Raw genomic sequence first — 25,439 nt, 5'->3', positions numbered from 1 at the left:
TTGTTCAATCTGTACATGGATAGGGTAATAAAAGAGGTACAAGGTAGGGTAGTGGATGTTGGACTGGTCCTGGTGAGAGAGGATAGTGTTTGGAAACTCCCTGTACTGTTGTTTGCAGATGATACTGTGTTGTTGAGTGAAGACGAAGGGGAGCTGCAAGGCTTGGTGGATGAGTTTGGGAGAGTGTGTAAGAAACGGAATCTAAAGGTGAATGTAGGGAAGAGTAAAATGATGGTCTTTGAGAGAGGTGAAGTCAGTGAATGTACAGCGAGGTTGGATGGTGAGGAATTGGAAAATGTGAGTACGTTTAAGTACTTGGGTAGTGGGATGAGTAAGGATGGAGGTTTGGAGGGTGAAGTGCTTGAAAGGGTACCACAGGGAAGAAAGGTTGCTGGTTCCTTAAAAGCAGTGATAAGAAACAGGGAAGTGAGCATGGAAGTGAAAAAGTTACTACATGACAGTATTGTGATACCAACTTTAACATATGGAAGTGAAGCTTGAATGTTGTTGGAAGGACACAAGTCAAGAGTGAGAGCAGTGGAAATAAGTTATTTAAGAGGAGCCTGTGGAGTCACATGGAGAGACAGGCTGATGAATGAGAATATAAAGGAGCGTTTTGGTGTGGATGTGGATGTGATAGGAAGCGTTATGAGGAACACACTGAGGTGGTTTGGCCATGTGAAGAGGATGGAGGGTGAAAGACTGACGAAGAGAGTGTATGTGAGTGAGGTGGAGGGGGGAAGAGGGAGGGGGAGGCCGAGGATGAGACGGAGGGATGGGATGGAGAGGTATATGAGAGAGGGGGGTGTGAGTTGGGAGCAGGGTAGTGAAATGGCGGGGGACAGGGTGACATGGAGGCGATTTGTTTGTGGCCACCCCAAACGGGATTGAGGCGTCTGGCAGTAGATAGATAGTTAGATAGATAGATATATTCTCTCAGTTTTAATTAAAAGTAGTACGGTAGGACAGATGGTACGGAGGTGTGATTGCTAGGCTGGAACAATCCTTGCATGGGCCTCAAGTGTGTACTTTTCAGGGAAAGTCAGTTCTTTCAAAAAAATATTTTATTGCATTTATCATCTGTTTACAAGAAATGCATGTTCTAGCCAGTCTTCATGGACATCATTTGCATTAACACAGCACACACATACTTCCCAGTAATTCTTATTCTTCTTACCCCACAAGAGTGTGAGCCTTATACAGGGAAAAGTACAGAGATGGAAAACCTGCACACTGAGACACCTGTAGTGAGACAGGCTATGGAAGGTGTGAGTGGTAAGAATGAAGGATCTACCAAGTCTTTGCTGCCACATCCCACTCCCTCCACACAGTCTTCTTTATCCCTTGCCATGACTCACATGCAGGTGGGGAATGTCACTTTGGCCAGCTCTACACCCAGCTACCAAGCCACCCTTCGCATCTTGTACTCCACCAGGTTTGTTTTTAGTTTGGTTTAAAATTTTGTTCATTTGTTTGTTTGTACAGGCTTCAGCATGCAGGCATGTTGATCACCTTATGGTGGTTTTCCATGCTGCTGTATCTTTAGCAATGCTGCTTGATCTCTGTTTAGTCCCTTATCCCTGAGGTCACTCTCTGTAACCTCATCCCAAGTATTTTTCTTTTTTATCTGTCTCTTGCAGCTCTACTCTCAGAGTTCACATCTCTCACTGTCAGCACCCTGTTGCCATCCTCTATCCTCTCCACATGCCCAGACTATCTCAGTCTACCCCATCTCATCACAACACTAATACACTCCAGTCTCATCCATCCTCTCAACTCTTCATTCACAGTCCTAATCTGCTCACCCTGTCAGCTTGTCATTCAAGGATGCACTGCACATCCATCTAATCATTCTCATTTCTGTATGTTTGGTCCTATGGATATCTTCCATCTAAGGAATGTACTGTATTATGTTAAACAGCATATGCTTTGCACTGGATGTTACTGTATCATTGTAGAAATTTCATTGTACTGCTGAAAGTTTTAATTTGGATCTATGGTTTTATGTTCATAGTCAGAATCACATAGAGCAAACTCACCATTTTGGACAAAGTTGCTTCAATATGCATGCATGCAATTGCAGCCTTTAAAAAAAAAATAATAATAATAGTACAGTTAACTTTATGTTAAAATGATTGTTATCAGCTTTTTCCCCATAAATATGCATTGATTTAAATTTACTTTTATGGGGGGATAGGGGGATGTTTTGTAAGACCACATCTGAATATGCGCATATTGGAGCAGCTGCATCAAAAATGACTAGTTTACCCCAGTAATGAAACTGAGTTGTTAAGTGTTTCTCATCACAGCATTGATTTTTTTGCTTTTTTCACACCTTAATAGGAAGTTTGTATACGAACTGCATGGATTGTGGGTTAACAGAGATGGCGGACAGCAGTGCGTGAAGAAGAAAAAAGCTTCAGCAACCCATCCTCAACCCAACCCTTCACTCTCTGTCCATGTACCTTTCAGGACACTCCAGGCCATCCGTATTGTCAATAATAAGGTGATTGATCAGTATTAGGATGGAAAGGTTTAGGAGAGTGAAGGGTAGCTGTTGGAGAAAAGGCAGACTGGTGTGGAGGACAAGGTGCCATGGAGGTGATTTGTGGCCACTCCTTCTGAGATTAACCCTCTCACGGTTTTCATATGCGTTTCACACGTATGATCTACTTACCCCCCTCACGGTTTTTATAAACGTTTCACGCATATGATCTGCCTACCCCCCCTCATGGTTTTCACACACATTTAGATGCATATGAACCACGATGAATAAACACAAGAAAGAAAATGTGTATGATTTGTATTCATACACATTATAGGCTCGTATGTCTGGCAATGGTGTGCCTAACTGTAAGGGTGTGGCTCACTAGTCCAAGTTGCAAGTGACAGTCTTTTACTTTTTGTGGCTAATATTGTAAATATTACACTACATGACAGTATTGTGATACCAACTCTAACGTACGGAAGTGAAGCGTGGACGTTGTTGGAAGGACACAAGTCAAGAGTGAGAGCCGTGGAAATGAGTTATTTAAGAGGAGCCTGTGGAGTCACATGGAGAGACAGGCTGACGAATGAGGATATAAAGGAGCGTTGTGGTGTTGATGTGGATGTGATAGGAAGCGTTATGAGGAACACACTGAGGTGGTTTGGCCATGTGGAGAGGATGGAGGGTGAAAGACTGACGAAGAGAGTGTATGTGAGTGAGGTGGAGGGGGAAAGAGGGAGGGGGAGGCCGAGGATGAGATGGAGAGATGGGGTGGAGAGGTATATGAGAGAGGGGGGTGAGTTGGGAGCAGGGCAGTGAAATGGCGGGGGGACAGGGCGACTTGGAGGCGTATTTGTTTGTTTGTGGCTAATATTGTAAATTACAATAAATCTCGCTTTGATTGGGACCAGAAAATAGTACGATAGCAGATTTTCATGTGCTATATACACTTGATTACTCAAAGACCGCATAATATGTGTTTATAGTACTTTGGCATCAAACAGAAAAGGGATTGTATTTAATATACTGTAATGATATTTTACTTCCTCAAAAAGTTCCAATTTCTTTGTGAATGAATGCAGTGTAGTATTCATATGCTTATATTTACGTAGATTTATAAGTTTACAAATTTACAGCCCGAGAACAAAAGAAAAATACACCTTTTGGCTTTCCAACACCATAATTTGGTTATGTGGTTACCACCCAGCATAGTAAATGGCCTCCTGGTGCACAGGAAACCACCCAGACCATTACTCAGTGTAGAGTCACCGAGGATGAGCCAGACATATGTCTTGCTTTGCACAAGCATTTCAGCAATATATTAGGTGTTCTTGTGGTGAATATATGGATGTAAAACCATCCCTTCCCAACACACTAATTCCCTCGTGTGAGTTGGGAGCAGGGCAGTGAAATGGCGGGGGACAGGGCGGCGTGGAGGCGATTTGTTTGTGGCCACCCCAAACGGGATTGAGGCGTCTGGCAATAGATAGATAGATAGATACAGATGCTAATCACGAGTTGTATCTAGTTTTAGATGCTGTGGTTCGGCCTGTTCACACAAAGGAGGACCCTTTCTCAGGTTAGAGTCTAAAAACATCATCTGTTGCCTCTCTTTAATTGGACACAGACTAAACCACCCAGACCACAGAAATAACTAGATACTTGCTTTGACACAATAAAAATTGAAAAAAAAAAAAATGAAACCTACAATACTGTGTAGTGACCTACGTGTCAACAAGTGGGTTGATGGAGGGTTATTGCCCCTCCTCGTAAAACAAATAACTCAAAGTCAAATGGCCACCCCTTATGGGATTATGGCGTCTGGCAGTAGATAGATAGATAGATTAGGGTCTGTAACAAAACATATAAACTGTACTTTCAGCTCGGGAGAAATATCTGGCTGGGCCGAAAGTGGGGGAAGTAGGGGTGCATGGGCCAGGTTTCCTGGGAGAATTAAGGTATCTAGGTATAGTAAGATAGATGAGAGTCAATAGTGAAGTGATTTTGTAGAATAACTTACCAAATGAGGAAGTTTAGGAGCATTGTGATGTTGATGTGGATATTCTAGAAGTTTAGAAGCATTGTGATGTTGATATGGACTTTTGGGAGTGTTAGGAGGAGTTACCCCAAAATGGTTCAGCCATGTGGAGGTAATGGAGAGTGAGAGATGGACCAGGAGAGAATGTGTGGATGATGTGGGGAGAGAGAAGGGGGGGGTAGAAGGAAGCAGTATGAGGTGGAGGGGTAGGATGGAGTAGTATATGAATACTACTAGGGGAAAATTGGGCCTTAGCAGAATTTTGATTGTCTTAACCATTTGAATACAGGTGATGTCTTTACTTGTTTATTCTTGCTGCTTCTAGATAATTTTATTCAACTTAGGCAAGACCACTTGTATGGAAGGAGTTTATTAACACTGTGTCTGACTTCTTGTATGGAAAGAGTTATTAATGCTATGTCTAGCCCTTCCAGTTTGGAAAGTCTATTCTGAGTTGACTATTAGGAGATTAGAATAAAATGAAAATTCATCTAGGGTTTAGTGGGGTAATGAGCCTCATGTAGTTGAAAAATGTTGTTGTTACTATTATTATTATTATTATGCACAAACTTAATCCTTTGTCTTAAATTTCTTAAAGGTTCTCCTCCTGGTTAAGTCATTGCCATCCCTGGAATTGATGGTGAGGGGCAGGAAGGCAATCATTCTTCCATTAGATTCTGACCAGACCATTGCCACTGTTACTTCTGCTCTGTCAGCTGCCCAACAACAGCGCCTCTCCAGCATCAGAGCTGCCCTTGCAATACATCCACTGCATACGGTTGGTTCTTGGTCATATACAATACTTACAGAAATCATCTTCGTCATCGTCTTTATAATTATTATTATTACTATTTCATTTCGTTTCGTGTTTGAAGGCTCCAACATGTGTGCATGCGTCAGCCTTGGTCACCTAATGGCGGCTCTCCATGCTGCTCGATCTATGGTATCCTCCCTGTTCAGGCCCTTAACCCTGAGGTCACACTTAATGACCTCGTCTCATGTCTTTCTCAGCCTACCCCTCGCAACCTCACCCCCAATATTAACACTTCTCACCTTCTGCAACCAATTATCATCCCCCATCCTCTACACTTGCCCAAACCATCTCAATCTACCTCTCCTCATCACATCACCAATGCACTCCAGTCCCATCCTACCTCTCAACTCTTCCATCGTAAACCCAGCCCCCCCAAGGCCTTGCACACAGTGACGCACTGCACATCCACCTAATCATTGTCATTTCTGTACATTTGAGCCTGCGAATATCCTCTTCCTTTACTGCCCAGGTCTCACTACCATACAGCGTCACACTCCTAACACGTGCTGCATGCAAAGACCCCTTAGCATGATAAGGAGAGTCGTGTCAGTGTCAGGAGAGGCAACAACTTATTATTTATTGATAAAAAGATGTCAGGGTGATGATGATGATTCGTAGAACTTAAATCATGCAGGAAAGGCAAGCCCCTGATTTTTTATGATTATTTCTGAATTGCATAAGCCAACCTCTCCAGCCTCAGAGTCACCCCTACTGTACATCTGCTGCGTACAGTTGGTTCTATTTAGCATTATTAACACATCAGTCAGAGAGCATGTAGAAAGTATAGGCAAACCTTTAGTTCTAATGATCATATATGTAACATAAGCACATGATATGGTAAACATGCAATATTGTTGTTGGTTTAATTGTTATGTTGACCTTGACCCTAGACTCATCCGAATGTGATCCTGGTGGATGGCAGACTGAAGTTGTTCTTCTTCTGCAGTCTGCCATCCTCTTTTGAAAAGATAGGGAAAAGGAGGTGAGTAATGTTTATATGACTAGTTTTGTGTGTGTGTGTGTGTGTGTGTGTGTGTGTGTGTGGTGAGTAATGTTTATATGACTAGTTTTTTTTTTTGTGTGTGTGTGTGTAATTCACCAGGTCAGTCAGGATCACTTGATGGTCGTGATCGTCAGCTTTTACCCTCCCGGAAGGGAGCTGAGAGCTCATATAGTCCGATCTAAGGGCAAGGCTGTGACCTTCACACACGCACACACCCGTCCCCTTGCTCAAGGGGGACAGTAACCACCCACTTCGTCAGTGAAACTTTTCGCAACCTGAGCGAGGCGCGAACTCCCGTCTACCAGATGGCAAGCGAGAACGCTACCACTGCGCCAGCGAGCGGTGTGTGTGTGTGTGTGTGTGTGTGTGTGTGTGTGTGTGTCCGACTCTGGGCATAGGCTTCACAGCCTGCTTTCGAGGCCCAGTAGTCCTGCCACGTACCGCACACCTCTACATGTCACCACATCGGTGCTAACACCCACCGTCCATATTGAATACATGCTAGGGCTGTCTCATACAGGACTGGTGTATTGGTATTCATCATCATCATCCGACCTCCTTTCCCACCCAAGGGCAGGGTGAGGATGTATTAGTATTAGCGAGGGTATTTTTATGACATGTTGGTGGGTCTTCTGGTAGATCAGTAAAGTCTGACTTTTATGAAATTCAAATCCTTAAACTGTTCCCTGCCCCAGCGGGATTTGAACCCGGGTCTGTTAGGACTTCAGGCCACCTCTCTGCCGATTGAGGTGGAGCTGCCTGCTTGCATTTATGCCACCTGATGTCACATTGCAGACCTTAGTCAGCAGGTAGCTGTAGGCTAGACATGTTTCATTCTAATAACACATGCCACTTATGACTAAGAGGGGCCTTACTTTTCTTTTTCAGTCATCTGGATTAAAGATATGGTCATGATTCTACATTGTACAGTATATAATGCATTAAATGGCAACATATGATTTATTTTAAACCTGTCGATCCATATTCTCTTTCATTTATATTTGTTTCATAGATGGTTTTGATATATGAAGTAACTCCTTGTTAGTGATAATGTGTGTTAATAAACCTGCACTGAGCCTTCTGTTCTTTCAGGTATTTTAATAAACCTGGCTTGATTGTTCTCATCTTTTAGCTGCTTTAATAAAACTTTCTTGATTTTCCCCTCTTTCATTCATTTAAAAAATATCTATCATGATCCATCTCTTCCTGTTACTTTTATTTAATATTTTTGGTCTGTAGTTACAAACCAGTTTACAGAAGTTCATTCATTCATTCATATATCTATCCAGTGTTGCCCCATGAGGAGCATAGGAGCCCAGGGCTACGCAAATTGGTCCTGACATTTAAGATGAGAGTGACCAGCCTCACTCATCCCTTAGTGGCATTATGTGAGGCATCAACCCCAACCACCCCATGGATATAAATCTGCACCAGCTCAATCCAATTGGAGTGCCTTAATTACCCACGAAACCACCAGGCGCCATAATTTGGTTATGTGGTTACCACCCAGCATAGTACATGGTTTCCTGGCAAACAGGAAACCATTTGGCTTGTCACTCAGTGTAGAGCCGCCCCTAGACAGAAAGAAGAGGAAAGAATAAAGGAAAGAAAGACAGAAGAGAAAGGAGAGAAATAAGGGAGGAAGAAGGGAAAGGGCAGGCACCTGAGTAGCACTGCATCGAGTGAGTGGATGGTGAGCACCCCCACCAACCAGATGAAAATTATTAACTGCTCCAACATACTGACGATGTATTTTAATAAACTTGGTTCAATCCTAATTCTCTTTCAGCCATTTTGATTAACCCATCTTGGTCCTCTTTCAGCTGTTTTTATTTCATCATCATGAGATGGGGCTTTGAGCTTCTGTAGAAAGATTCTGCCTGTGATTCTTAGCACCTTGGCTCAACCCTTCCCACTCCCTGAAACTCACATTCCTACAGGGCCACTTCATTTCTGACACCACCAAGCATGAATATACTACATCTGTGCATTATTTTCAGCAAACCTATCTTTCACCTTCTGTTTCATTTAGTTTTATTTTATTACATTTGTGCATCACCTTCAGCAAACCTGTCATGTGGCTTCTGTTTCATATACAGTAATTTGATTTTACTACATCTGTGCATCATCTTCAGTAAACCTGTATCTTGAGCCTTCTTCTCTTCCAGTTAGTTTTGTTTCATAGAACTGGGCCGTTTTATTAGTAAACTTGCCCTTATGCTTCTTCATAGACTTACACTGGGCCCCACAAAAATTCTGCTCGCAATTCGTCCTTGCCCTGGTTTGACCCTTCCCACTCCATTCACAGGCACTTCCTTTCCTTTCGTTGTCCCATCCTTTTCAGCTATTGTAATACATGTGCCTTGAGCCTTCTCTGTCAGCTGTATTGATAAACCTGTCTTAATCTTTATCCTCTCTCTACTTAATCTTTATCCTCTCTCAGCCATTATAATAAACCTATCTTGAACCTTCTTTTTCAGCTATTTTAGTAAACCTTTCTTGAGCCTTCTCACTTCTCAGCTATTTTAATAAACTTGCCTCTATTCTTCTTCTCTTTCAGCTGTTCTTATTTCATCGACTTGGGCTGGGGCTGCGAACCAGTCTACAAAGTTTCTGCCCGTGGTTCGCTCGTGCTCTGGTTCGGCCTTTCCCAATTCCTCATGCACACACGCCTTCATGGGCACTTCCCTTCCCTTCAAATCCTTCTGGCATTATCACAAAGACTGAACCACCTACTCCCCTGCCAGTAACAGTAGTATCATCATCATCATCATTATATTCTCTGTCATCATCATCATCATCATTGCCACAGTTTTCACCAGTAGCTCAGTCATCATCATCATCATTACCACCACAGCCATCATCACCATCACTTACATTGCCATTGCCTCCTTCAACACCAGCCTCATCATTACCACTTCTACTATTACCACCTTCATTGCCATTACCATCATCACAACCTCTGCCATTATCATCATCACCATTGTCACCACTGCCACCACCACCATCACCACCATTACCTTCACTACCACTACCACCATTATCACCACTGCCAGCACCACCACCACTGCTGCCACCACTGACATCAATTGAACCATTACGATCACAGCCAGCATCACTACCACCTCTAACTCGTCTGCGATATCCAGAATCACATCTGTCCCATCCTGCAGCAACATCTCTTCCCTCTAGTTTTAAAGGTAGGGATTCATACGTTCATGTCTATAACTATTTTACCTTAACCCACCCCATCCCGACCACTTTTCCACCACTGACTCCCCCCAATCCTGACCATTTTTGGATTTTTTTTTTTTTTTTTTTTTTTTTTTTTTTTGGCTCAAACCTCCGCTTTTGGTGAGAAACATCGAAACTTTATAGAAAAATCGCTCACCTGAGGTTTAAAATACTCGATACAGGTAGGAGTACCTCCTTACCTTACTGGGTTTTCTAACAGGCTGGCACCAAAGAAAACGAGTTCTGTGGGAGGATAACTATTTCACACCACTCATAAACTGTATTTATTTACTTACTTGGTACGAATTTATATGTAGTACGAGAATATATTGGTTTTCAAGCAGTAATATAGGCATTGTATGCATTGTTTCACTCACTAACTCATCACCATACCTGACCTTTTTTGCCACATTACCTGATCATCATTTCTGACTGTTTCTTCCTTTAATGCTATGTAAAGTTTGTCCTCCACATTGTCATTGATTGGGGAATCACTCTGGTCCTGAATTTCGTACTGTGGCATGACATGGCTTTACTGGCCAGGTCACTGATAGCAGGTGAATTGCTGAGACAATGGCGTGCAGGGTGGGGGAGGAGGTCATGCTGGGTAAGGCATTGTCCCTGCCTGGCATCTTGTAGAGGAAGGTGTCACGTGTATACGTACCAAAAATCACTCGCAAAAATTGAAAATTGTGCAAATTAGGGACCTTGCACATGATTCGCGTTTATGTACGTCGACGGGATTGGCGGTGACAAAACGTGTGGACGTTAAAGAACGTCGACGGGATGCCGTGGGTTAACCTGGCCCTGATTTTTGTCCTTTTGCGGCTTATTTCACATAGCTCTTAGGCTGAATAGGGTCTTACTGTTAGCTCTATGTTCTTTCCATGTGACTTCTTGTGACGAGCCACTTATTCTAATGCTGATCTCTTGCTGCAACTCAGTAATCAAGAAGGAGAGATGGTAATTGTAGGCCAAGGTAGAGTATAATGGATATAAATATATCGTGTTTAGCTTGACAAATATCTCTGACTCGTTTCAGCTCAGTCACTGACCAGGTGTAGTCATAGTGGAGAGTTGATTTGACTGTTAACCAGGGCAGCTCATTCCTATCTCATAAGTAAGGCTTATCGAAAATAATGCCACCACAACTTAAGTAGTCGGGTTGCGAGAGTGGCCTGTTTCCCTCAGAAGAAAAGAAGCATAATTTAGTAGAGTGCAATAGGAAGTTTTGTAAAGAGTAAGGAAGGTTTTGCAAGTGGATTAATACTTTCAGTGTTATGAATTCACTTAGCTCTTTTCTTCAGGGTAAAACCAAGTGATTGTGCTTAGTTGAGGGAAAATTTGGCAATCAGAGAGATACAAACCGTCATGATTAGTATAATGCAGTAGTGTATAATTATGTCCATTTATATATTCTCACATATTCACAGCCTTTTTTGGTTCCTATGCTAACATATTCAGACACATTTGCACATGAACACAGTCACTCCATCAACACAAATTTCAACATACAGTCCTCTCCATACACCCCAGAATCCTTTCATGCCTATGCTCATATGGTGTGGTCACTTTTTCAGTGACAAAAGGTGGTATTCCATGGTTCTACAGATTAGTTGCCTTTCAAGACCTGTAACATGTGGCTAAAATGTGTTTAATACAGCTGCCTGTCAGTGGTTGGTGTGTACAGTTTGACTGATACAGTACTGTACTTGCATATGGTATTTGCATATTAAGACAAACTTCCTTTTCCTCAGAAGAGTCCAAAATCAAGGCGGCTGGCACTGAAACAAGTGACAGGGAAATCTTCAGTGAGAGTCATAAGTTGAACCATGCGACTGTTGATATGCAAAAGCAGTGGTATGGATAATTAAACAAGCAACAAACTATACTGTGCATTGAGTGCAAATGAGCAAAAATGTGAATCAGATGGTGTACTGGATATTGAGATGAAATGTGGTAATGGCATTAAGGCAGACCTTAAAGACTGCAAGGAGCCAAGCCAGTGGGTGGAAACTGTGCCAAGCATTGGACTGAGCTGTAAAGTGAAAAATGTAACAACTGGAGACCCTATTCGGTCAGAACTTACATCGCACCACATACTTCCCAGCCCACTTTACAGCTCTGAACTCAGTGAATAATCTCACTTCTTACCTGTGGGCTTAATGTATATGTTATATTCACTGTACAGTACAATCATCAGAAATTATTTGTGCGTGTAAGGGAATGCAGACATCCACTGGTATTGAATTTCCATGAATAATGAAAACCCATCTAAAAGGGCTTCTACAATCATAATTTAACTCTGTGATTACCTGAAAACCCTTGGTAGTACCCCAACACATTGTCAGATATTAGAGTCTTCTTGTGTAAAATGTATTGTCAGGCAGTGTAACAACACATGTTGTATAATCTCAGAATACACTAAGCTAATGTATTTTTTTCCACTAACCAAGGTAGAGTACTGTATAACTGAAACCGGCAGTTACAAATCTGTGAAAAGTGAGGGAAGGCTGTACTAGTTCATTGTAAAAAGAAAATTAAGGGGTTATGACTGATTATATTTCCTATGGTTGGACATTATATGACTAGCTTGTGTGTGTGTGTGTGTGTGTGTGTGTGTTTTTAATGAGTGATAGTGCATATGTTTTGCACATTCTTTGTGCTGGTACACTGTATTCTGTAATGAATCCTGTTGATATAAAGTCAGATATAAGGGAAGGATCCATTATATAACCTATTTAAGTTGCCATTCCCTCATATTAAGTTTCTGATGTATGACCTACACAGAAATGAATTAATCTCGTGGAAGATCTATACTCACATACAATTAGTACTGTACTGAGAAAACTATTTGTACAACAAATGTGGCTCTGCTTGGTCCTTATTGTTATTTTTACTTTTCTGGGAATCTACTTCAGGCTTTCAACTACCAAGCCAGCACTCAGTAGAAGTTGAAAGTGATGGATATGGTGGTGCCTCAGATGCTTCATGGATGCCAGCTGTAGGAAGTGTGGGAAGTGAGGCAGCAGATGGAAGGCAGCAGATCATCTTGCCTCCCATCACTACCACCTCCAACACATGTGTTGTGGCTCCCCTCTCTCCCATCACTGCCACTCCTACTACGTGTGTTGTGGCTCCTCCTATATGCACTTCAGAGGCACAGGTAACTGGTACTCAGTTATTATTGGAACCATAGGTGTATTTAGTGTGAATCAAATTAGAGGGGGGTATATTGAGTGTAAGTTATTTAATGGTAGGGATCTCATTCCACTTCCTTCTCTCTGTGGGTGACTCTACACTGAGTGACTGGCCATATGGTTTCCTATACACCAGGAAACCATTTACTATGCTGGATGGTAACCATATAGTCAAACTATGGTGCTTGGTGGTTAGTGGATAATTAAGGCACTCCAATTGGATTGAACCTGTGTAGGTTTGTATCCTAGGGGTGGTTGGGGTTCATTGCTCATGTAATGCCACTCAGGGATGAGTGATGCTGATCACTTTCATCTTAAAATGTCAGGACCGGTTTGCCTAGCCCTGGGCTTGTATGCTCCTCGCGGGGCAACACAGGATTAGATGATGTATGTATGTATGGTTGGATGAACATTGTGTGGAAGAGTGCATGATGAAAAGCCCCTTTTTTTTACCTGATAGTTGATGGAATGACTTTGATGGTGTCATAATATGTATATGTGTGGCAGGCTTTGGCAGTGAGATTAGGTCAGGAATCTGGTGCTTTGATAGTGTGTGTGGCCCTTTCATTGTCCTTGCTGTTATTTAGTTATCCCTCTATCATGTTGTTCTGTTTTCTTGCATACTGGACTCCTCCCTAACTCTTTCCTAGGTTGGGAGAAAAGAAGTCAGGTTGATGATGATTTTTTTTTTTTTTTTTTTTTTTTTTTACTACCCTGCCCTTGGGTGGGAAAGGAGGTCCAGATGATGATGATGATGATGATGATTCCCCCCCCCCCATAAGGAGTGTAAGAACCTGGTGCTAGGATATTTGTCCAGACATTTAAGACAAGAGTGACCAGCCATTCACCCCAGCCTCAATTTATTCCATCCATCGATCATCCAATCCTACATTGCCTGATGAGGAGCGGAAGAGCCCGGGGCTAGGCAGTTGCTCCCGACATTTAAGATGAGAGTGACCAGCCTCACTCATCCCTGAGTGGCATTACATGAGCAATCAACCCCAACCACCCCAATTTATTAACGGGAAATAATGATGATCAATGATGATGATGATGATGATGGTGAGGCATGTGATGATGATGATGGAGTTCATCTGAGATACATGTACATTGCCTCTCCTTTCTTTTGCAGGGAATGTTTTCGGCATATCCATTTAGCCCAGCTGTGCAGCTCTCTTCTCTTCCTTATGTTGAGGAAGGCTGTAGCTGCTTACACTCCTGCCGGTGAGGAATGGTAGAGACTGTAGGTCATTATTAAAATTGAGAGTGTGTAGGTATGAACAAGCCTCCAGTGTTGTTATGATAATTCTTAACCTGTTAACTGCACATGTCAGTTTTTTGGAGGTGTCCGTGGTGCGCAGACATAGGGGTAAAAATGAAATTTCTCAAAGGCCAAATTTTGTCTTAGGAATTGAGAGAACACATGCCAGAGTATATAGTAAAGAAATATTAGCCCAATATTTACCTTGATAAAGCCATGGATGAGCATCGAAGGGTCTGATTCCCTATTGGAATGTATGGTTTTTGTTTTCTTTTTTGGTTTCAGTTTTGAAGGCTTAAACATGCTTGCATGGGTCGGCCTTGGTCACCATGGCACTATATTCGAAATTCACCTGCGCAGCCAGGGCTGTATTGAGCAGTCATACTCGGAACAGCCCAGACTGTATAGATCAGTTAACGGGTTAAGTATGTGAGGTGTCATTGTTGACTGCACTATAATGTAGGATGCAGGCTGAAGTGATCACATCTAGCAGTAACAGGTGCTCCATAAATGGCAGTAAAGTTTTAGGGACTGGCTTACACTCTTATGCAAAGAGTTTTAATAGTATGACTGCTGTATATACCATATCTCAAGATTTGCTGTTACCTACATTGCTTCTCTTTGAAATATGTCTGCTGCAAATGGAAGTGTGTGTGTGTGTGTGTGTGTGTGTGTGTGTGTGTGTGTGTGTGTGTGTGTGTGTGTTTTTTCATGACCTTATTAATTATAGCAATGGAGAGATTTTATGAAATGAGAAATATAAGCTTTATGAAGTCTTTCACCATTAGGGTGCCCCTCCTGTTCTGGATAAAACTGCTTAGATATAACAAAACTAAACTAAAACGATGATGATACGGTAATTCCACGGGTTAACCTGCCAGTGGTTGGGATAACTGCGGTATTCCCGTTACTGCATACTTAGATGGGAAAAAGAGGTTGGGATGATGATGATGAAGCTTCTCATGCCAGTAGCAGATTGTGGTATGAGTGTACAAACAGCAGTGGAATTCCCTACCGCACCTCATCCCTAAGTTGGAAAGAGAAATCAGGATGATGATGATGATGATAAAGATGGTGAGCTGATGTGCATTTCTGGTGCCAACAGTGAGATGTGGTGTGAGTGTGCACGCAGGGGTGAGGTTTGCCACCATGGCAGTGCTGGTGGGTGTTGCTGCCGCATGTGTGACAACCCACTCAACCTCCTCCACCTCCTGGGCATTAGCGTACATGCTGCACGCACCGATAGCTGCCTCATGCGGAATCTGTACAGCTACACGGTCAGTTGATGGTGGTTCAGGAGAGCTTCTTCGAGTACAGTATGAGAGATAATGCAGTTATTAAACTTTTATCTCCCTTTTTGGTGATAATGTATGTAACTATGAGTAGTGAGGTTAGGAAAGATGATTGTTCAGAGAGTTGATAATACAGAGTAGCAACAGGAAATAGAAGTATGGCTTATGCCCAAGTATTATTGACTGAAAATCTTCTTGTTCACCTTAAGAGTATTAAATCCTTAGAGTACATGGGACAATGATACAATTCCAGCTGGTTCTTTGTAACTAACAATTATCTGATATTTGCCTTGTCACCTCACTTAAGTTCCAGGCTGTTATTCTCTCCATGCTTGTACTGTGGTGCTGGAGATACCTTCCAGAATACCAATATAGGTGGGTGGCTGCACTGCCCGATTATACAAATGTTCCTCATTTCTCTCCCTGTTCCCAAAAAGGAGGATGGTGGATTGTAGGAGGAGGGCAGCTTCATCCTGCAGTCCACCAGGTTCACATTCAGATGATCCTGGGGCTGTAATTGCTACTCCACGTCAGCCTCATGCACACATGAGGCTGATGTGGGGCAGCAGTGAGGTATAATAAGAATTTACTGTATTAGTTTATTACCTTATACAGTTACCAGGTTTATGTTCCCTCTTGGAGTCAATTATAATTCTGCCATGCTGTGGGGCATCCCTTGAGTTGGTGCGTGTCCTGCCGGGGGTGTGCATGTGTGAGTGGTGTGGAGCGGCGGTGAGCTACTCCTGGTGCTCTCATGATGTCCACTTACAAGCCCTCTACCCCAGGAACCACTGCCTCATCTGCTGCCTTTGTAAACCAGCCATGCACACTCACTGTCAGGTATGCATTCTCACCCCATTTTTGTTTAGCTTTCATTCCTTCATAAAGACAACTGGTCAGCTCTGGAACTTATTTCCCTGATCTGTAATTCCCTCTTGCAGTGACCTCCAGTCTTGAAACAATGTGTCCAGACATCTTCAAATGAATGGATCTTGATTTTGGCTCTCTTTCAGAGAAGGACTTTACAGTATCATCTCATCCCCGATCTCAGTCTTCTCCATCCCCTCCACCTCACTCATTCTTGTAGTTTCTCTCTCTCTCTCTCTCTCTCTCTCTCATTATCTTGACTGGCCAAACCATCTCAAGATACTTTTAATGCTTTTTAGCACACCCACATCAACAGCACAGTGCTCTTTCACTTAGAGAAATGAGGAAGTGAAGGAGCATTGTTATGATGATATGGATGTACTGGAAGCATTGGGAGAGGTACCTTGAGATTGTGTGGAGAGAATGGGAAGTAAGGGATTGACTAGGAAAGTATATGTGAGTGAGGTGAAGGTGGGGAGGAGAGGAAGACTGAGGATGAGATGGATGGATGGGATGGATAGGCATATGAGTTGGAGAGAGAGCAGGCTGATTGCAGAGAACAAGTTAACATGGAGGCAACTTATTTATGGCCACCCCTGACAGGTTTAGGGCTTATAGCTGTCAATAGATAGTTGTGTGGAAAGAAATGTGGTACCAGGTATTCTGTATTCTGTTCATGTTAACTAGGCATAAAATTGCCATCTATTGTTTTTGAATATGGAGCTATAACAGGCTAGCTCTAAAGTATGATGCTAGTTATGAAGAAGTGCTTACTGTAGTATTGTTTTATTCTGACTTTGAGGTATGCGAAGTGGGCAGCAAAAGAACATCCATCCATCATCCAATCCTACATTGCCCCATGAGGAGCGTAGGAGCCCGGGGCTAGGCAGTTGGTCCTGACATTTAAGATGAGAATAGTTAAAATGAATGAATCATGGAATTCCCTCATAACGTATAATGAGGAGTGCTATAATGTTGTTGTTGTTGTGACCCTGGGCTCATCTGAGCAAGAACCCAGTGGACTGCAGGCAGAATTTGCCCCTCTATTGCAGTCTGCCATCCTCCTTTTGGGGGATAGGGAGGGAGCTGAGGGACATGTATAACCAGGCAGTAGAGAAGCCGGGATATATTGGTGCCACCACATGAAGGTGTCTTTCTTTATCACCTCTGGAACTGTCCAGTAAGGAAGACTACTCTACTGTATATTGGATGACAGATTTGGCTAACATCATATTCTTTCACTTCCAGACTTGCCACCAGTGCACACCATCTACAGCTCAAGGCATTTGTGTTAACTGTCATACCCTCAAGCTGTTCTGAAGATGTGAATGGTTGAATGAGTCTTTTGCATGAATCTTTGAATGTCTTAATAGCTTTGCTGATAGGTTAATGTGTTGCTTGCCTGTGTACAGTTGCATCTAGTAGTTCCTTTACACCATCTTGAAACTGAGTGTCATATTCTAGGTGAGATATAGGCTTTGTAGCACCTCCTCCTTATGATTTAGTATGTGAACTAAATCTTGTAATTTTCTTTTGTGTTCTCTATTGTTTCAGTATCAACATAGCTTGCATCCATAACATGCTTGAGGATATTGAGATACCATGTACAGAAACAATCACTAAGGAAGAGGTGTTATGAAATATCCAAGGCCACTCAGAGTACCACCCTGAGGCAAATTCTATTGATGTAAACAAACAGATAAAACAGTGACTCCCATATCTGTTTTGGAAATTAAAATTGCCCTTTAACTGCAGTCCAACATCCATTTTGTGAATAAGGAGGGAGTTAAGGGGCATTTATATATAACTAGGCAGAACATTGGTGCCCCTGTACAGATATAAAGATGTCCCTCCCCAGCACCTAACTTGATGGTGCTGGAAAATAATGCCTTCACATAGTGGCACCGACACTGCTCTGTTACCTGCTCTGTTACCTGGTTGTACCCCTACACGGGCCTCTCACGTCCTTCCCTATCCCCCCAAAAGAGGATGGTGGACTGCAGGAGGAGGACAGCTTCAGTTTACAGTCCACTGGGTTATGTCCAAATGAACCACTAACTGGGTTTGAACTTGATGGATTACAGGAAACTGGCCCTCAGTCAAATGCTCCCTTTAACAAGTGAGTAATCAATAACTAATCGATAATAAATAAATGGGTTGGAATCGTGCATTATTGGTTTGAAGCCCAGAAGTGTAAGGAAATAATCCAATAGACTGGATGTGTACCTTATAATCTCCAAATTTGCCATCACAAAATATATATAAAGATGAATATTTTACTGATTCATCACTCAGTGCCTGATGGATGTCTTGTATTGTTTTCTGTTGCTTTCCATGCAGTACCAATCACTGTATTAGTTTCAGAAATGATGCTGTTTAATATGTAATATGCATAGTCTCCTCTTCAGTGTTATTGGCACCTTGTTGATCCATTGAGCATGGAGACATCTTTTTCATTTTGTTCTTGCCGTTTCATAATTATTTTCTTTAGTTACAAATAGATTTTTCTGACTTAAGGGGCCAGATATAATCTTAAGACACCCCCTTCAAGAGGCCTCTCCAGAGTTGAATTACATTGTCTGTTGGAAAGGACATCACCGGATTCAGTAGGTTAAAAATTATTGATGACATATGTAAAGGTACAGATTGGTGGTTGGAACGGTGAGCCTAAGTTAAATAGTTAACCCGAGATTATGTATACAGTGTTTGTTATTCAAGTAGAAAATGCATGAATTGCCTTTTTTTTTTTTTCTTTTTTCCAAAGAATTAAGAATTCCTCATTAGATGTACATTTCTGTTTTATGTCACATTTGTTATAGATTATGAGCACAGAATAGTTTTTTTTTTTTAGGTTAATATTTAAGTTGTATATTATCCATCCGCAGGGTTACATCACTGTTAAGTAATGGAAATGCAATTTTGATGAATTTTGGTACATTTATATGATTGTAAAATTAATTGTTTTATGCATTCTTTTCACTGTAGACATAGAAAGTACAGTACTGTTATCTCTCGTATACTGTTGATCTCGTTGTAATTATGTTTGAAAGTGTGTCTGTTTTCTTTTGAAATTATTTATCTAAATGCCACTGTGCCTGTGGCAGTTTTCTGTACTTCAGTACAAGTAGCACAGTAATGTAGAGTTCTTAGATTTTAGTATTAAGCATTTATTACAGTAGTTTTGCAGCAGTGCATATTTGAGATGTATACAAAGGCAAGTAATGGAAATATAATTTTCATTAAGTTTGATGCGTTAATGTATTAGTAAAATTGTTTCATGCGTTCTTTTCAGTTAACACACAAAGTACTGTTATCTTTTGAATACTGCTACTCTCACTGTAATTTTGTTTAGAAGTGTGTCTGTTTTCTTTTGCAATGACTTAATGCCACAGTGCCTATAATTGTTTTCTGTACCAGAGTACAGTACATATGGTACACAGATGTAGAAGTACTTAGAAATATAGTGATCTGCATTTATTATATAGCTTTCTTTTCTTTTTTTTCCAGAGTGCATAATTGAGATGTGAAAAGAGGCAAGGGAGTTAAATAACTGAGATTCTAATTGATATTTAAGTAGAGAATGGGTAATCAAACCTCCCAAGGGAACCTGGAATGAATGAGATGACTGACAGATAAAAGTAAGTTATTACATAATATGTTGATCAGATGTTTGCCATATTTCTGATGGAGAAATTTCAGATAGGATAGTGAAGGAGAGAAATCTTTGGATATAGGATATGCTTGTTGGGAAAGTGCTATTCACTTGCAGTATTTTATTCCCTACGTATCGTATAAGGCAGCTGAAAGGGGGAGTGTGGGTTTGGAAACCACATTCTATTTATTAACATGGTTATATGACAGTTGTAAGCCCAGCATTTGTGTAATACAACAGTCAAGTCTTTTATCTCCAAAGAAAGGGAGGATATTGTATCTAGGGCTTCCATTTTCCTCTGGTATATGTGTAATGGGGGGGGACTAGTGAAGTTTGAGTGTTGTTTTCGTTTCATGCCGACTGTCACCAGTATTTCAAGTAAAAGCACAACCCTTTTCCTTAACTCCCATTTTTGCATGCTTAAAGAAAAAGGGTATTTTAATAGCTAACTACCTTAACTGTATCTTTTTAAAGCCTAGGTCATTGCCTTCTGTTATAAACAAGTACAGTACACACATTTTCCTGCCTACTTAGGACCACCATTACTGAAAAATACTAAGCATACTCAAGACAAGGGTGAGTGGGATCTGTGAGGTAGGGCTCAGAGGTAGATGAGGCAAGGTAACTATAGGGCGTGGTGATCTCCACCGTACATCTCCTTGGACCTGGGGTCTCACTCTACCGAGGTCATGGCAGTCCCTCATCCAGGCATTTCTTCCCCCAGCACCTGTGCCCTCTTTAGGAGGGTAAAATAACCTACAGGTCAGTGGGAAGTGTGAGTGCGAGAGTGAGACTCAGTCTAACTCTGCTTCACGTCATGGTAAAAACAAAGATGGGGGGAGCCCGCTACAAGGATGAGACAAGGGGAATTTCCATATACTGTACCAACTTCTTCCCTAGCTAATCTTGCAGTATGAATTTAATATGAGAGGAAAAGTTATTGAATACAATTGTCATCGTGCACTTGTCCGTTTGTAAGAATTCAGTTTTACTAGGATTTTAAGGAACTGAGGGGAAAGTGGAAGGTGGCGTCATAGCGGAAGTTCAGTGACATTAGGTTTGCGGGTATTTGGGTTAAGGATGGAGGGAGTTCGAATCCAAACTCAAGCTGGCACCATTACATGTGTCCACAAGATATCAAATATTTATGCTGTAGTTTATCATCACCATCATTCAAGCTTACTTTGCACGTAAGTGATAGGGTGAGGTGAGATACATAGACAGTGAGAATCAGTAGCAGGAAAATTTTCAACCAGCATGCCTAGTGAAATGGGCCACACATTCTTTCACACATCATTTAAGCCTCCAAAATTCTGGCTAGACCTCAGGGAAGGTTAATTTTATATAATGTTTGTGTATTTTTCTTTGTAGATGTGCTTCACTTGTCTGAGCTAGGATGAGGATAGGAATGATGATAATGGATAGGAGCATATTTTGCTTCCCACAGAGGTTTTTATTGGTTCCTGATGATCTGTGAAAAGTGAGAGATTGAGGGGGAGACCATCTCAACACTGCTGAAGGGGAGATGTGCATTCTCTATGCTTGAAATTTTTACTAGAAGCTGCCTTCTAAGCACCTGGGAATATTGGCAAGATATTCTTGTCTGAAGCATGTTAAGGTGAGTTTAGCTTCGTGGGTGAATTGAGGCCCAGGTAAAATGCTTATTTGACAGGAAATTTATTTCTTTTGGAGATTTGAGTACCTTAGAGATGCTTTGCCATTGTTCCAGCTGCACTTGTCTGTTCGTGCACTTCCTTACAGCATTGGATCCAGGAAGTTTTTGACGGATTTTATTAATCGGTAACGTAATGCCTTAATTGGGCTGTTTGATAAGAGCGTGTCAGAACTGCTCACTCTCCTTGCTGCATATTTGCTTGGATTATGGAAAGTGCTTTAGATATGGCTTTGCTCACACTGATTTACATACCCCCTCCCCATCTCTCTCTCTCTCTTTCATTATCATTATCATCATCATCCCCCAGTGTGTAATTTTATCTATTTCTCGGCAACTGCATGAGTACAAAAATGTCCCACAGTCTCGCCTTTCATCCTGTCATTTAACCCCTCTCTTATGAAGTATCTCCTAGGTTGACAAAACGTGGTCTGACGGTAATGAAACTAGTAATTACTTGTATTAAAAGGGCTAATGAATAGTTTTGCCAACACTTTATTACAAGAGAACTTGGGTAAGACGTTCTTTGGAGTTAACCACATCAGTTGTCAACTTTAGCATGAGGGATCTCGAAGTTGAATTGTTATCTGACATTAACAAAACTGTAGTAAGAAGTCATCATCTGATGGAAGGAGTTAATGGTAAAGGACATTTGTCATGGCGATAACTGCGGTTATTAACAGTTGCAGTGGTCGTTTCATCCATGCTACCTCCAGACGATTTTATTCAGGTCAAGATAGCCTTCAATACCCATTTCAATGCAACGGCCAAAAATTGTCATCCCTCCATCTTCAGTGCCTTGTTGTAACAGTAAATTAATGAAATGTGTTTGTCATAAAGAAGTGCAGTGGAAATGATGTAGAACTGTAGTACACTATTATCATTCTGCCACTGACCTACGTGAATTAAATGCAAACGTGCTAAATTCGGGGCCAGGTTAGAGTAAAACGAGTACATTATATAATTGGAGGGGTTAATGAAGGCTATATTACACCTGTTAAAAGTTTGTTCTAAGCTGAATAAAATAAATACAGTGTTAGCACATTTTACAGTGAAATAGACTGTGGAGGTGCGCGAGATGAAATGACTAAACGCATAAGGTATGTATCTGGCAGCCGTGTTTCTGTATGTATGTGCAATATATTGATTTAGGTGCGAGTGGAGCGCGACAGTACTATGCTCGGGGGTGTATTCCCGTTGACAAGGAACTTCGTAGCACCCGTTCTTTCACGATTTATTCTGTTTAGTATCCTTTACTACCTCCTCTAATGTTACAGCTGCAAACTATCTATATAATAAAGATATGAAAGGCATACAAGTCAGTATGAAGATATGCCAAGGAAAAAATAATTTGGAAAACATAAGCCCAAAACCAATGAGAATACGAACCAAAGGAGTCATATATAAAGAATCTTAACCAATTTCCAGGATAAACATGTCTCCTTAACAGTTCTTTATTATCAAAGATCGTTTTGTTTTTTGCATTTTGTCACACTAATGAGTATAATATACATGTAAAGCGTTTGATGGCAATACGAGTAGACAAACATTTGTACAAGTATTATATACACAACTGAATCTTAGGGGATTTATAAATAGGGATCAGTGATGGTGAGAGTTGCCAGATACGGCGACTAACAATGCTCATGTCATTCACTCGGTGGCCGCCAGGTGTGCAGTAGTCAGCCACGCCGCGGGAACTTCGTCACGGATTGCCGCGAACTCCTGATAAAATGCGTGAGATCGTCCACATTCAGGCGGGGCAGTGTGGCAATCAGATTGGCTCCAAGGTGAGGTATTAATTTGGTTCATTGAGCAGCTTACTGGATTTTTTTTTTTTTTTTTTTTTTTTTTTTTACCACGGGCGCGGGAATTTCACATCTTCCTACGTAGGTCCTTAAGGAAAATAACTCTAGTACGCTGTGCAACACAGATAAATGCTTGTTTTAGACTACAAAGCATATAACTAACAAATTTTGCCTACTTTAGGGTATTTAAGGAAGCTGCGTGGATGCTCGATGTGGCTTGTTTACTGACGATCTCGCCAACCTAACATAACTTTGTCTATCTAGGGGACTTCTCCCTCCAGACCCTCAGTCCCCCAGGGGAGGGGGGTGGGGGAAGAATACTTTTCCAGTATCCCTACTTGTCATAAGAGGCGACTAAAAGAGGCCTTTGGTCTCCAATCTCTCTCTACTGTGCTTTTCTCCTCTACTATCCCACCTCTTCTTAATATTTCCGTGTTTCTTCCGGCCTTTAGGTTCCCTCTTCTATCAGGTTATACATTTGTTTTAATGGCATGGATAGTTTATGGACCTGCCATTGACACTGGCACCTTCCTTCCTTCCTTCACAGTGCTTTAACGCCAAACCTTTTCCTCACTAAGCCGCTTCCTCGCCAAAACCATTTCAACGCCAGCCTTAGTGCCATAGAGCCACTTTATGGCTTGGTGATAGCTTCATTACTCCTTCCTTCCCAGACCCCCTACGCCTTCAGCCACCAAAGATTGCCACTACACCTAACGTTGGAAGCTCCCATTTCCTGTCAGACCAAAACTTCTAACCTATCTTAATCTGTGAAAGACCCATTTGAACATGAAATTTGGAAGACTTACGCCTGTCAGGTAAAGTATTAATGATTATTATTATTTTTTATTATTTACAGTAGTATGATTAATGAATCATGCATTAGATATATTGGAAACCGTTATACATTACTTTGTGGACGATATATCACAACGAAAAGTAAATTGTAAATGGTATCTCATAAGCTTTGTGTATTATTGGTAAACTGAGTTGTGCTTCGCAAATATTCATTTGCAATAAAGCACTTTGCCAACGTAGTTAACTGTTCCTTAAAGTGCATTTTCTACCCATAAACTATGAACATTGATCTCGATGGCAGTAGCATTGAAAGGGAAGTGGGGCAAGAGGCCATGTTTGTTGTGAGGTGTTACTATGGATAACACTAGACATTGGTATTCTTAGTCACCACTTTCCCTTACTTCTGCCTGTTGTAATGCGTCACATACCGATAAATCACTGGCGATAATTTTACCTGTGTAGTTATTAGTGATGCTTTATTGTAGTCTCCAAAATGCATCTTCTGTGAGAAACGATTATTCGTATTCTTAACCATTTTTTCAACCAGTATATAGATTGGGTAAATGTACAACTCTCGCTGCTGTAATCAAACGTACCGGTATATAATTTTCCCATTTCACCCCACACGATATTATTCAGTAAATACAAATCCCATGTAGTCAGAAGGTTAGAAATAAAATATCAGGGGATGATAAGCATCAGTAGTTTACTCTAGTAAACTCATGATTATTTTGTTAGCTTGAGAAACCCTGCGTAGCAAAACAGTTCATAATAGCCTACTATTAAGTCGTGTGATCTGGTAATATGGAGCCGTATTCTCATTGGCTTTAAAATTTTCTTCACACAGTTTCTTGAGCGATTTACTTTACCAACTTTTCATCGACTAAAATTTTTCGTAAAATCATTTTTTGAGCGATTTATTTTACCGACCTCTCATTGGCTTAAAAATTCGGAACACTATTTCTTGAGCGATTTATTTTGCGAATACGCTGATAAGATCTTTTGTTATAGCTGCAAACCTGATAATATGGGAGCGTATTCTCATGGGCTTAAATGTTTCATAATATCATTTCTTGAGCGGTTTATTTCGCCGACTACACTGATAAAATCTTTTGTTTGTGATGCAAACCTGATAATATGGAGGTGTATTCTCACTGGCTTTAAAAATTTTCGTGACACATTCCTTGAGCGATATATTTTGCCGACTACGCAGATAAAATCTTATGTTACTGATGCAAACTGTGTTGATGTTACATACAGAAATAAAAAGGGTCATTAAGGTGTAGTGTGCAGGATGAATCGCCAAGGAAGAAAT

The sequence above is a fragment of the Coenobita brevimanus genome, chromosome 87 (genome assembly GCF_032717465.1).
Source record: "Coenobita brevimanus isolate Jiangsu-jjx chromosome 87, ASM3271746v2, whole genome shotgun sequence".
NCBI classification, from domain to species: Eukaryota; Metazoa; Arthropoda; class Malacostraca; order Decapoda; family Coenobitidae; genus Coenobita; species Coenobita brevimanus.
The sequence above is the reverse complement of the archived record's forward strand: the minus strand, read 5'-3'. Positions refer to the sequence as shown.